Genomic DNA, 13664 nt, shown 5'->3' on the forward strand with positions numbered 1-13664 from the left:
AAATTTTACATCAAATCAATTCCTGATGGTGACCATGAAAGTAAAGAAAGTCAATAAAAGATTAGATAAGTAGACAGATCGATATATTTATATGGTAAATATATACTTAGGATATATTTGTGACTTGATACAATCTGTTTATTAAGATAGTATAATTAAAATTATCATAGAAAGTGCAGGATTCCATCTGTATCACATGTGTTTTTCTTATTCTTGGCAAGGAGGTTGAGTGTAAAAAGAATATGAGATGTTTCTTTACTCAGGCTATGCGTAGTTTCTCTTCACAGTGCCTTGTAGCATGTGCCAAAAGAGATGATGAGAAACCAGGTCTGAAATAAAACCCATTTTTTTCATAAAGAATTACAATTCATCTTTATTTCATTTCCAAGACCATTGCCTTGGTGTTTTAAAATAAATTTTACTTGGAAGATGATCAATAATCATGGAAGGAAAGGCAATGAAATACTTAATCAATGCCACTGATACGTGGTTTTCTAACTGGCAAATGCAAAGCTAGAAAAAAAGTCTAAAATGTCAGTTCCATATTATGTATCCACAGTAATAACTTTCATATCACTCAAATGAAATAGCACCACAAATTAGAAACTTATCACAGTACATATGGAAGGGTCCTGAGAAATATTCAAATTTAATGTCATCATTTCTCAGATGAGGAAACTGAGGTGTGGAGAGCAGAAGGTGTCTGCTCAGTACCTCACATCAAGTTCTTCTCTTGAGTTCTTTTTAGAGCAGTGGGATAAATAGAAACCTTGTCATCTTTGGCAAGGTAATGACTGACTCATCATTTCTTTGTTAACAAGATACTTGTCTACTTAGAACATTTCTTCCTCACAGTAATTTATGACCAGCTAGGTTGGGCACATGGTCAAATACAAGAAATGCATATTCAATGAGTTTATTTTCTTCTTTCTGTTCTCCTTTCTTTATTCTATGTTCATAAGGTCTGCCCATACCCCACCCAATTAGAATGCCAGTAAGCACATGTTTTATTCTGCACCTCTTCTCTCTTACCTGAATCTCAGGAACGGTCATGATATACTCATTCACATTGAGATGTTTTCAATTGATAAGGCCTAAAAAATCGGTTTTTCTAGACATATCTATGTGTTCATAGAAGACAAAGGAATGCACTTTATAATTGGAGAATCATCAGGTATCAATTAGCTCCACTGGGAGAGAGGATTTATTCAAAGTGGAATGGGTTTTTAGACTAGTACAAATCATGGGCTGGAAATCACAGGAAAACACCATCTTTTCAAGCCCACTGCTAAAGCCTGTTGATATTTGGCAGGTTACAAATCTATGATTTGTATAACCCAAGGCTTTGCCAGAGGGCGATTCTCTGGCAATGTTTCCTTCTGGATACATGCAAATTACCTCACAGGAGTTGTTACACTGCCAGTTATTTTGGATGAAGACATAGCCATAAAATGGAAAAAGACTGTGTGGAGAGAGGAGTGCTCCTCATCAGATGGAAGGGCCCTAAAAAGGTTGTGCCATAGTTGGATCAATGCTGACATGTCTCAGATATAAAGAGGATGAAAAAGTGAGAAGAAAGCTTATCTATTTTTTCATTATATATATCCTTCGGACGGTATATCCCCATTCTTTCTTCCTTTCAAGGTCCATATTAAGTCCCATTTACATCAGCGTTCTCATAACCTTCTCAGAGTTAGCATGTTCAGTTAGGAGCAAGAGCCAGTAGTATATTGAGGACTTGAGAAGGCTGTAGAGTGCCTTTTGCCCAGCATGACAGTAGCCATAGCAGTGACCTGCAAGGTAGCATGGTCTGTCCCAAGAAATATAGTGTGAGCTGAGTGACCAAATACAAAAAGCATGCATTGAAAGAAGTTATATTTCCACTTAGGATGTAGAAAGTTGCAAGAGCGTGTTGCTTCTATCCTAACAATAGTAAAAAAACAGATAATTTACAAAACCATAACTATTTCTGAGTTGCTCAGTTTGCAAAGTTTTCAAAGCAACCAGATGAACTAAATTCCAAAGAGCGACAAGCCCCTTTGCCTTTGAAGAGAGGCAAAGAACATATACTATTTTATCTTTTAGAGAGCATGGGAGAAAGGGGTGGCCCACCAAAAGCAGGCAAATAGAAAATAACTTGAATTTTAATGGATTCTTAAAAATCTGTTGTGGGCTACTAATTAATCTAGAGCACTTGAAAGACTCAGACAAAATGAGAGTCTGTCCCGACTCATAATATGTTTTTTCCTGGGCCTTCACTAGCTGCTCATAAGAAAAGTTGAAAACAACAAGACCTAACAGGGTGCCCTTTATTTGTGTTGCAGGCAAATAGGTGGTGATAAGCTGCCACTGGGAGACAGGCAGAAAATCTTGCCTACTTCCCTGGACTTTGTTCGCATCCCATTCATAAGCCACCTGCTACAGAAAGAAGGGGAGGAAATCCTACTGCCCCAGGACAAAGTCCTATGATTTCTGGAAGAAAGGTAGGCACAAGTTTCATCTGCCTTTGGGAAAAGAGTAGAAAACCTTCTCAATCCTAGGAGATTAGCTACCACTGGAAAAGGGGCAGAAAACTTTCTTCCATCCAATACACTGACTGATATGACAGAAAGATAGAGATTGACTGTCACCAGAAAAGAAGGCAGGAGCACTATGAAATCCCCATCTCTGAGGCTCATGTGCACAGTATTAAAAACTGAGGAGGCAATTGAGGAATGAGGACCTCCCCTGCCAACAGCACAAGTCTCTTACTGAGTAACAAGCAAAAGCAGTCTACTGCTGAGAGAATGCAAGCATGTGGAGAGAGAACACTCTGTTGCAGAGGCATATGAGGCTTGCCAAAAGCTGAGGGTGGAACAGGATTACCAAGAAAATACTTCAAGCATTTTGAGCTCAACTACTGACTAGACTGACTCAACACCACATATTAACAACAGCCTGACAAAAGAAATGGAATACACATTTCTGGGCAAAAATACTACTACCTAATTAAGGAAATACAAATTAAAACAACCTCAATTATATATCAGTAATATGTACTAGAATGGTTACAAATGAAAGACCTGGCAATAACAAATGCTGGTATGGATGCAAAGTGAAGAGATCTCTCATAGATTGCTGGTGGGGATGCGAAATGGACAACCACTTTAGAACACAGTTTTGCATTTTCTCATAAAGTTAAATATAGTCTTACCACATGGCCCAACGGCAATTCCACTCCCTGGTAAAGAAAATTAAAATTTGTATTTACACAAAATCCTCTATATGAATGGTAAGAGTAAATGTATTCATAATCACCAAAAACTGGAAGAGGCCATTTTCATCAGCTGGGGAAAGGATAAGCAAAATGTGGTATATTCATACAATGCAAAAATACTCTATATTGAAAGTCATAAACCACTGGTGGACTCAACTACATAAATATATCTTATAAAAATTATGCTACATGAAAAGTTAAAAGAGACTACATAATGTATTATTCAATGTATATAAAATTAAAGGAAAGGCAAAACAAGATCAGTAATGTCAGCAAATTGGAAGAATAGGAGTTCTTGCGCTTTACTCCCCAGCACAGAAATTCAACTATCAACTACCCACGTGCAAGAATCCCATCCCAAATATCCCAGAATGTGGCAATGAGACCGAGCCACTTGGATGCAAAACTGAGAAAAGCCACAATGAAATTATAAGAGACATGGTTCTTTTTGATCAGACTGCCCCTCTTCCTAGCTAGCACAGCACCACACAAAAAGAACTTGCCTGGTCCTATAGTTTCCACAGTGGGAAAAGTGAGTTGGAGGTGCACATGAAGCTTCACTACCATGCTGAGCCCCTTCAAAGGAGGGTCACTCATGTCTCAACCCACAAGCAACATTAGGAGTACCAGCAGCGCTAGATCACCCGGGTTCAGGTAGAAATAAAGAATGCCGGTGAGACACACAGTTACCAATGTGTGGATCCCGATGATTGCTATGCCTTCTGGCCAAGAAAAGCACCACACTAGAGAAGCTAACCAACAGCATCATGCTGCTGGAAACGTGGTCCATTGATCTTACAGGCTTGAATCCCTAGCGAGCTTCCCCACACAACCTAGGTACTCTTGTTAAGTATTCCTCAGGTTGAGAGGCAATTGTACGTTGGTGATTACCCATAGAGGGAGCATCTGGACCCCACTCAACCCTAGTAGTGAAGAGGTAATCTAAGCTCTGGGGCTCATGTTAATTCTTCCCCAGGTTAGAAAGTATTTGCAGGTCAGTGATTACATGTGGGGTGAGCATGTGACCATGCTTAATCTTAGCAGTGAATAGGTAATCTGACCAAGTTCCAATGCTTACATTCAATCTTTTTCAGACTGGGAAGCAACTGAAGGTCAGCAATCACCCACAGAGAAAGCATCTGGCTTCACCCAATCCCAACTGCAGAGTGGTGACTTCACCAAATTTCAGTGCTATGCTGAAGCCTACCCTAGGCCAGGAGGCAAGCCCAAGTCTAAACATAACCATGGACCAGAACCTCTGGGTTTTCCCACCCCATGTGGCTCAGTAGTAACCCCAAAGACTTCAACCAGTCTTGAAGTCCACCACACATACCTGCTCAGCTACAGATTCCAAGTAACAGTACCATTGAGCCAGGGATGACGGCCTTCAACCTTACCTGATCAGAGAAAATTACAGATCACTGGCAATAACATCATTTGATGGCAGAGTACAGCCATTGATTTCACCAGACCATGGAATACGGCCAGCATTACCATTCAACCTCAGACCATAGGAGATGGTCCAGCCCCTCTAGGGAATCTGACACGAAGGTCTGCCTGTTAGGCATTACTGCCAACTCATACAGAAACCCAGGACAGACTAAATAGTAAATATCTATCACCAGCAAGCGGCACCTGCAAAGGCTGGAAGAGTCAGCTGTTTTTTCAAATGTGCAGGCTCCAACATAAGGACACAATAATAATGAAAAATCAGGGAAATATAACACCACCAAAAGAAATTAATAAAGCTCTAATAATGGACCCAGAAACAATGAAGATTTATTAGATGATTGACAAAGAATTCAGAATAATCTTAAGGAAGTTCATGGAACTATAAAAAGTAATGGTAGAAAACTAAAAGAAAACATCATTCTCAGTAAACTATCGCAAGGATAAACAACCAAACACCGCATGTTCTCACTCATAGGTGGGAATTGAACAATGAGAACTCATGGACACAGGAAGGGGAACATCACACTCCGGGGACTGTTGTGGAGTGGGGGGAGAGGGGAGGGACAGCATTAGGAGATATACCTAATGCTAAATGACGAGTTGATGGGTGCAGCAAACCAACATGGCACATGGATACATATGTAACAAACCTGCACATTGTGCACATGTACCCTAAAACCTAAAGTATAATAATAATAATAATAAAAAGAAAACTAAAAGAAAATTTGGAAAACAATTCATGAACAAAATGAAAAGTTTGGCAACATATTAGAAACAATAAAAAATACAAATAGAAATCCTAACGATAACGAATACGATAGCTGAACTAAAAAAAAATCAATAGAAAGCTTGAACAGCACACTTGATCAAACAGAAGAAGAATCAATGAGCTTGAAAACAGAACATCTGAAATTATTCAATCAGAGGAGCAACACAATATAATAAAAAAGAAAGCCTATGGGAATTATGAGACACTATCAGTTGAACTGCCTTTTGCATAATAAGAGATATTGAAGGAGAAGAAAAGGCCTAGAAAGGATATTTAAGTATATAATGGCTGAAAATTTTCCAAATCTGGGGAACAATGACAGCATCCAGGTACAGGAAGCTCAGATGTCACCAATCAAATTTAGCCCAAAAGATGCACCAGGTGGCATTATAATCAAATTATCAAAAATCAAAGGTGAAGAACACTGACATTAGCAACAGATAAATAACATATCACATTTAAAGTAACCCCAATAAAACTTTCAGGGAATTTATCAGCAGATAATTCCCAGGAGTGAACAGAGTGATATATCCAAAGTGCTGAAGGGAACAAAAGAAGGAACTGCCCACCAAGAATATTTTACAGACACAGCTGTCATTCAGAAATGAGGATAAAATTAAAACTTTCCCAGACAAACAAAAGTGAAGAAAGTTTGTCACCAGTAGGCCCCCTTTATTAAAATTACTAAAGGGAGTTATTTAATCTAAATGAAAGGCTGCTAATTAGTAACAAAAGCATTTGAAAAAATTCAATGTCAGTAATACATAGTTACACTCAAAATTCTCTAATTCTTTAAGTATGGTGTGAAAAGCAATTTTATCCCTACTAGGAGGATTAAAAGAAAAACCTAAAAGTAACTACTATAGCTACAATAAATTGTTAAGAGATACAAATTACAAAAGTAAGTGTAAATGTTGACATCATATTATAAAAGGTTAGGGAGGTGGTGAAAATGTGAAGTTTTGTATGCAATTAAAGGAAAGTTATTATCAGCTTAAAGTAGCCTGTTATAAACACATGAACACATAGAGCGCAACAATACACACAGGGTCTTGCGTAGGGTGGAGGGTAGGAGGAGGGAGAGGATCAGGAAATATAACTAATGGGTACTAGGCTTAATACCAGTGATAAAATAATCTGAACAACAAACCCCATGACACAAGTCTATCTATGTAACAAACCTGAACCTGTAGCCCTGAACTTAAAAGTTAAAAATATATTTTATGTAAGCCTTATGGTAACTACAAAGGAAAAACCTATAGTAGTTGCACGAAATATAAAAAGAAAGCATTCAAAGAATGCAGAAATTTATTAAGCCACAGGGAAGAGAGCAAGAGAGGAAGAAAGAAATAAGTGACCTACAAAACAATCAGAAAACAAATTATAAAATTTCTGTAGCAAGTCCTCACCTAACAATAATTACCTTGAATGCAAATGAATTAAATTTGCCTATAAAAAGACATAGGACCAGAAATACCATTTGACCCAGCAATCCCACTACTGTGTATATACCCAAAGGAATATAAGTCATTCTGATCTAAAGATACATGCACATGTATGTTCATTGCAGCTTTATTCACAATAGCAAAGACATGGAATAAACACAAATGTCCATGAATGATAGCTTGGATAAAGAAAATGTGGTACATATACACCATGGAATACTATGCAGCCATAAAAAGGAATAATATAATTTCCTTTGCAGGAGCATGGATAGAGCTGGAAGCCATTATCCTCAGCAAACTAACACAGGAACAGAAAACCAAACACCACATGTTCTCACCTATAAATGGGAGCTGAACTGAGAACACATGGACACGGGAAGGGAAACAACACATAGTGGGGCCTGTTGGAGGGGTGGCAGGAGGGAGAGCATCAGGATAAACAGCTAATGCATGTGGGTCTTAATACCTAGGAGATGGGTTGATAGGTGCAGCAAACCACCATGACACATGTTTACCTGTGTAACCTGCACGTTGTGCACATGAACCCAGAACTTAACATAAAATTTAAAAAAAAGAATAAAATAAAAGAGAAAATGACTTTGGCATTTTACGAAAGGCAAAAAAAAAGACATAAGAGTGCCTGAATAAAGTTTTTGAAAAACTAGATCCAACCATATTCTGCTTATTTACTTTTGTAGTAGAACACACATAGACTGAAATTAAAGGGATTGATATATTCCATGCAAATGGAAACCAGAAAAGAGCAGGAGTCACTATGTTTATATCAGACAAAATAGACTTTAATTTGAAAACTATAAAAAGAGACAAAGAAGGTCTTTATGTAATGATAAAGAAGCTAATTCATCAAGAGTACATAGCAATTGTAAGTATATCTACATCGAATATTGGATCACCTAAATACATATAGCAGTTATTGAATGATCGGAAAGGAGAGATAGCCTGCAATACTATAACGGTAGGAGACTACAATACCCCACTTTTAGGTCATCTAGACAGAAAAGTAATAATTAAACATTTGTCTTGAGTTATATGTTAGACAAAATGGACCTAACAGACACATATAGAACATTCCATCCAACAACAGTAGCAGAATACATATTATTCTGAAGTGTTCATTGAATATTCTCCAGGGTAAATTATATGTTAGGCAACAAGACAAATATTAAAAAATTTGAAGATGGAAATCACATCAAGTATCTTTTCAGATCACAATGAAATGAAACTAGAATCAAAACCAGGAGAAATAGTGGAAAATAGACAAATATGGGAAATTGAACGACATGTTTCTAAACAATCAATAGGTCACAGACAAAATGAAAATGGAAACTAGACAATTCTGTGAAACATGAAAATGGAAGCACATTGCACCGTAACTATGGGATACAGCAAAAGCTATCTTAAGAGGGAAATTTATAGTGACAAAAGCCTGTATTAAAAAATGAAGATCAGAAGTAATCTAATGTTACACCTCAAAGAGTCGGAAAAGAGAATAAATTAAGCCTAGTGTTAGCAGAAGGAAGCAATTTACAAAGATCAGAGCAGACAGTAGAGACTAGAAAAACAATAGAAAAAAACAACAAAACTGTTAGTTTTTTTGGAAAAGGTAAAAAGATAAAAGATAAAGGTTTGTATAAACGTTCAGCTAGACTAGGAGAAACAGAGACTATCCAAATAAACATGATTAGAAATGTAAGTGGAGGCATTACAACTGATGCCACTGAAATACAAAGGATCATAAGAAACTAATATTAACAATTGTATACCAACAAATTGAATAACCTTGAAGAAATTGATAAATTCCTAGACCCATAACACTTCAAAGACTGAATTATGAAGAAATAAAAAAATTGGAATAAACCAATAATGAGTAAGGAGATTGAATCAGCCGTAAAAATCTCCTATCAAAGAAGCACAGTACTACACAGCTTCATTGCTGGATTCTACCAACCATTTAAAGAAGAACTAACATCAAGTATTCTCAAACTCTTCCCTCAAAATTGAAGTAGAAGTAATTTTTGCAAACTTATTTTAGGAGGCTGGCATTGCCATGACATCAAAGCCAGACAAAGACACTACAGAAAATAAATGTGTATCATGTTATCACAATTTTAATGAGACTAGTTTTATAATGGCAAATCATGCCACTGCACTTGGTTCCTTGAACTTTTGATCAGAAAAGCGTAGTATAAATTTAACACTTAAATAAATGTCATGCTTAATGTGCTGGAACTCTTCCAAGGTCAAATTAAGTAGCAACTATTGGCAGAAAGTCTACAATCCACAGACTATGCAGATGTGACTTGTAGACGATGTCCAAAACTACTCAATATAGTTGATATTTAATAATGATTTTCATGTGAATCCATGTACAAATGTTATCAGATCTGAACCTATTAGAATGAAAGTCTTACTATAGAGAAAGAGTCTTCTAAATTTTAAGAGTGTCACCTTACTTTAGAATAACCACATACTTTAAGTGTTCAGGGCACATTTATTGTCTCTTTTATTTAACTGTGAGGAAGAAATATGTTTGCAAGTTACCTGAAGACAAGGGGAAATTTCATTTAAATCAGTTACTTCTTACTAATAAAAACAGTCCTATGAACAAGAGGTCAAATGTTTGTCTCTCTGGTATATATGATGCAGACTAAACTGAAAATAGGTTAAGTAGAAATGCCTGAGTATTTCCATAGAAGTAAATGTATACACATATCTATATATAGAAAATCCAACTGTTCTGAAGATAAAAATCTGTAGTGCACAGAATAAAGAGTGCATTATTTTTTTCAAAATATTTTTTTCAAACACAATAAAGCATTGTTAAATCAGACTCATTAGAGAGACAGCCAGTCTAAATTGGTGAAAAGTCTTCAGTATTTAGAATTTGTTTATATTAATTTCTTGCTCTAATTAATTTAAATAATAGTAAAGCATAGTTTAATAGAACATTTAATGAGTTTCATTTTAATTAATATTTAACAATAATTTGTAACTGACTCATTGTTTGTATTCAAGTTGATTTTGCTAAAGTCCTTGGAAGCATTTATTCCTCTAAGCAGTTTACTATCACTTAACATTTTTCTTTAACATTATAAATAAGATTGCATTTTTGTGCACACAGAGCCTAAGAGAATTAAGTCCACGATGTATTAAATTATTATAAAATTAAAAAATTAAGGCTTGAGTGACTTTAATAAAAATACCTTCATAATGTATTGATTACATGCAAGCAAGGCAAAACTTCAGAAGTATTGGAAAATAATAAAAAAGAACTAGACATCTAGCAAATATATTGTGCTAGACAGTACCAACATAACTGATTCATTTGAACAAATTAGCATATTTTATTAAAACAAAACAAAAAACTCTCAAGTTGTTTGACAGAATTAACTCATCATTTTTCTTTTTTCTAGCTGGCTGATCCCATACCCTCAAGGTAGCTGAAATATATTTGGTTTCTTAAAACTTATGTTTATTTGAACCAATAGATTTTTTAAAAATGGGATGATGTGATTGTCTTTAAAAAGATATTTTGAAAGCCCAGATTATTCATCAATTCTCAAGAAATTATGTAGGTCATTTTGCGTGTTGAAGACAAATTTTTTCGCTACCTTTATTGAGCAGTGGTTGACAAAATTGGTATCTCTTTAAGACATAAACTATGATGATTATATATATATATATATATATATATATATATATATGTATTGTGAAATGATGATTACCAGAATCAAGTTAGCTGACACATCCATCGCCTCACATACTTACCATTTTGTGTGTGTGTGTGTGTGTGTGTGTGTGGTGAAAACATTTAGTGTCGACTCTCTAGGCAAAACTCAAGTATATAATGCAGTATTATTGACTATAGTAACCATGCTATAAATTAGACCCCCAGAACTCATTCATCTCCCATTTGATAGTTGGTACATGTTGACCAAACTTTCTCCCTGTTATCCCGACCCATAGCCCCTGCGAACCACCATTCTACTCTCTGTTTTCATGAGTTTGACGTTTTTAGTTTCTACATATAAGGTCACATAGTATTTGTCATTCTCTATATGATTTATTTCACTTACAATAATGCTCTCAAGATTCATCCGTGTTGATGCAAAAGGCAGGATTTCATTCTTTTTCATAGCTGAATATTTCACTGTGTAGATAATACCACATTTTCTCTGTCCATTTATCCATGGATGGACATTCAGTGTTTTTCTATCTTGGCTAGTGTGAATAATGCTACAATAAACACGGGAATGCAGATATGTCTTCAATATACTGATTTCCTTTCTTTCATATATATACCCGTAAGTGTGATTTCTAGATAATATGGTAGTTATATTTTTAATTTTTTGAGGAATCATCATACTGTTTTCCGTAACAGCTATACCAATTTACATTCCCACCAACAGTGTGCAAAAGTTCCCTTTATGCCCTCACAAACACTTTTCATCTCTTGTCTTTTTCATATAGTCCTCCTTACAGGTGTGAGGTGGTTTTGATTTTCATTTCCATGATGATTAGTGATGTTGAACATCTTTTCATATACCTATTGGTCTTATGCATGTCTTTTTGGAAACATATCTATTTGGGCTCTTTGCTTATTTTTAGACAAGATTATTTGTTTATCTATTTGGTATTAGGTTGTATAACTTCCTTATCTATTTTTGGATATTAATCCCTAGGGCAAAATTTTTCAGATCTTGAAACTTCAAGAACATAAGGCTGCTAGGAATATAAAGAAGCAGTATATATACATACATGTAATAATTAGAGAAAAATACAGAGTAGCCTTCATCCATTCATTATTTTATTCATCTATTCAACTAACATCTTTCAAGTGCCTATTGTAACAAGTTCTAAATTGTAAAAATGCATAAGGAAATATTTGTTATCTCAGAGCACTCAGTCTAGTGGAGAAGGCAGACTTACGAAGAGATAACTGAAATATAATGAGAGGTAGGCATAGTAGCCAGGTATAATAATATGGAATTCTTTGTAAGAGATGATAATGACCTAATATGAGGAGATGTCTGCTGGGAACGTGAAGAAAAGATAGATTTGGGAGATACCTAGGGAGCCGCATTGATAGTATGTAGTGATCCTATGATATTGGAAGAGAAAGGGATAGGGTTTTATCAATTTTCTACTTTTGTTTACTAAGCATTCATCTGCCATCTGCTGAGACAGGAGACTCAGATGGAGTGGTAGATTAAGGTCTGAGTGCACAAACAATGGATTCATTTTTTGATATGTTCACATGAAGTGTTTGTGGAATATTTAAAACTCTATATCAGGCTGGGTGCAGTGGCTCATGCCTGTAATCCCAGCACTTTGGGAGGCCGAGGCAGCCGGATCACGAGGTCAAGATATCAAGTCCATCCTGGCCAACATGATGAAACCCCGTCTCTACTAAAAATACAAAAATTAGCTGGGCGTGGTGGCTCATGCCTGTAGTCCCAGCTACTCGGGGGGCTGAGGCAGGAGAATCTCCTGAACCCGGGAGGTGGTGGTTGCAGTGAGCTGAGATCGCACCACTGCACTCCAGCCTGGCGACGGAGCAAGACTCCGTCTCAAAATTATATATATATATATATATACATATATATACGTATATATATATATATATATGTATATATATATACTAGTGTGCCAAGAGAAAATGAAAAAGCCTAGAGAAATACTTATTTCAAGGAACATAGAGAGGAAGATGAGCCCCCAAAACAGACTGAAAAAAGGCAACTAGAAAGGAGGAAATTTAAATGAGTGCGATATCACAGGAATCAAGTTAAAACACTGTTTTGAGGAGAAGGGAATAGCCAACTGTGAAGGCTGCTGCTAAGAAGTCAAGACGAAGATTGTACAATATTCTTTCGTTTTAGAGTCATAGAATTCTTCAGTGACATTTATGAGTTTCAACAGACTTGTGCAGACAGAAGCCAAAATGAAGTAAGTTGAAGAGTGAGTAGGAAGTGAGGAGGCATAGATGTTGAATTTAGACAGCTCATTAAAGACATCTGGCTGTGAAATTGACTAAGAAGGATAACCTCTAACCTGGATGCTATAAAAAAGAATCCAGGAAGGTTTTTGTTTGGTTTGGTTTTGGAAAAAGACTTGAGCAAAAATATTTGTTGAAAAGAAAGGCTCATAGAGAAAGGCTAAATAATCAAGAGAATGGATATAGGGTAAAGTAAGGGAATTTAATTTTTGCAACTTCTTAGTGACTTAAGATTTTTGGTGAGCTTTTGCTCAGACATTAGGCTTTATTTATGCATTCAAAAACATTTACTAAAAATTTCCTCTGTGACAGGCTCTGTGTGAAAATCTAACAATCTAGTGATGTTTGAGTAAGGGGAAAGATAAACAAAGCAACAATTTCTGTATACTAAGTGCTCGAGCTAGTGTTGAGAAAAGCAGAGTGCTATAGGAATGGTGAGAGACCTTCAATGTTGAACTTGCTCTCCTTATACTTTGAGGTTTATAAAAACAGCTTAGGTTACTTCTGTTGACATTCCACTAGTCAGAAATCTGTCACAGGTACCTTACCATTACTTCCAGGAGACTGAGAAATATTGTTTTCATTTAAACTCAGGAAGAAGAAATTCTGATGAACACAAAACAATTTATCACACCATCTTAGTTTAAATTCTGCTGAATGCTGAGCCCAACATAAAGATCAAAGTGCAGGTAGTTTATTTGGGAGTTACCAGGAGCAGGAGTAAGG

This window comes from Nomascus leucogenys, chromosome X (genome assembly GCF_006542625.1).
Source record: "Nomascus leucogenys isolate Asia chromosome X, Asia_NLE_v1, whole genome shotgun sequence".
NCBI classification, from domain to species: Eukaryota; Metazoa; Chordata; class Mammalia; order Primates; family Hylobatidae; genus Nomascus; species Nomascus leucogenys.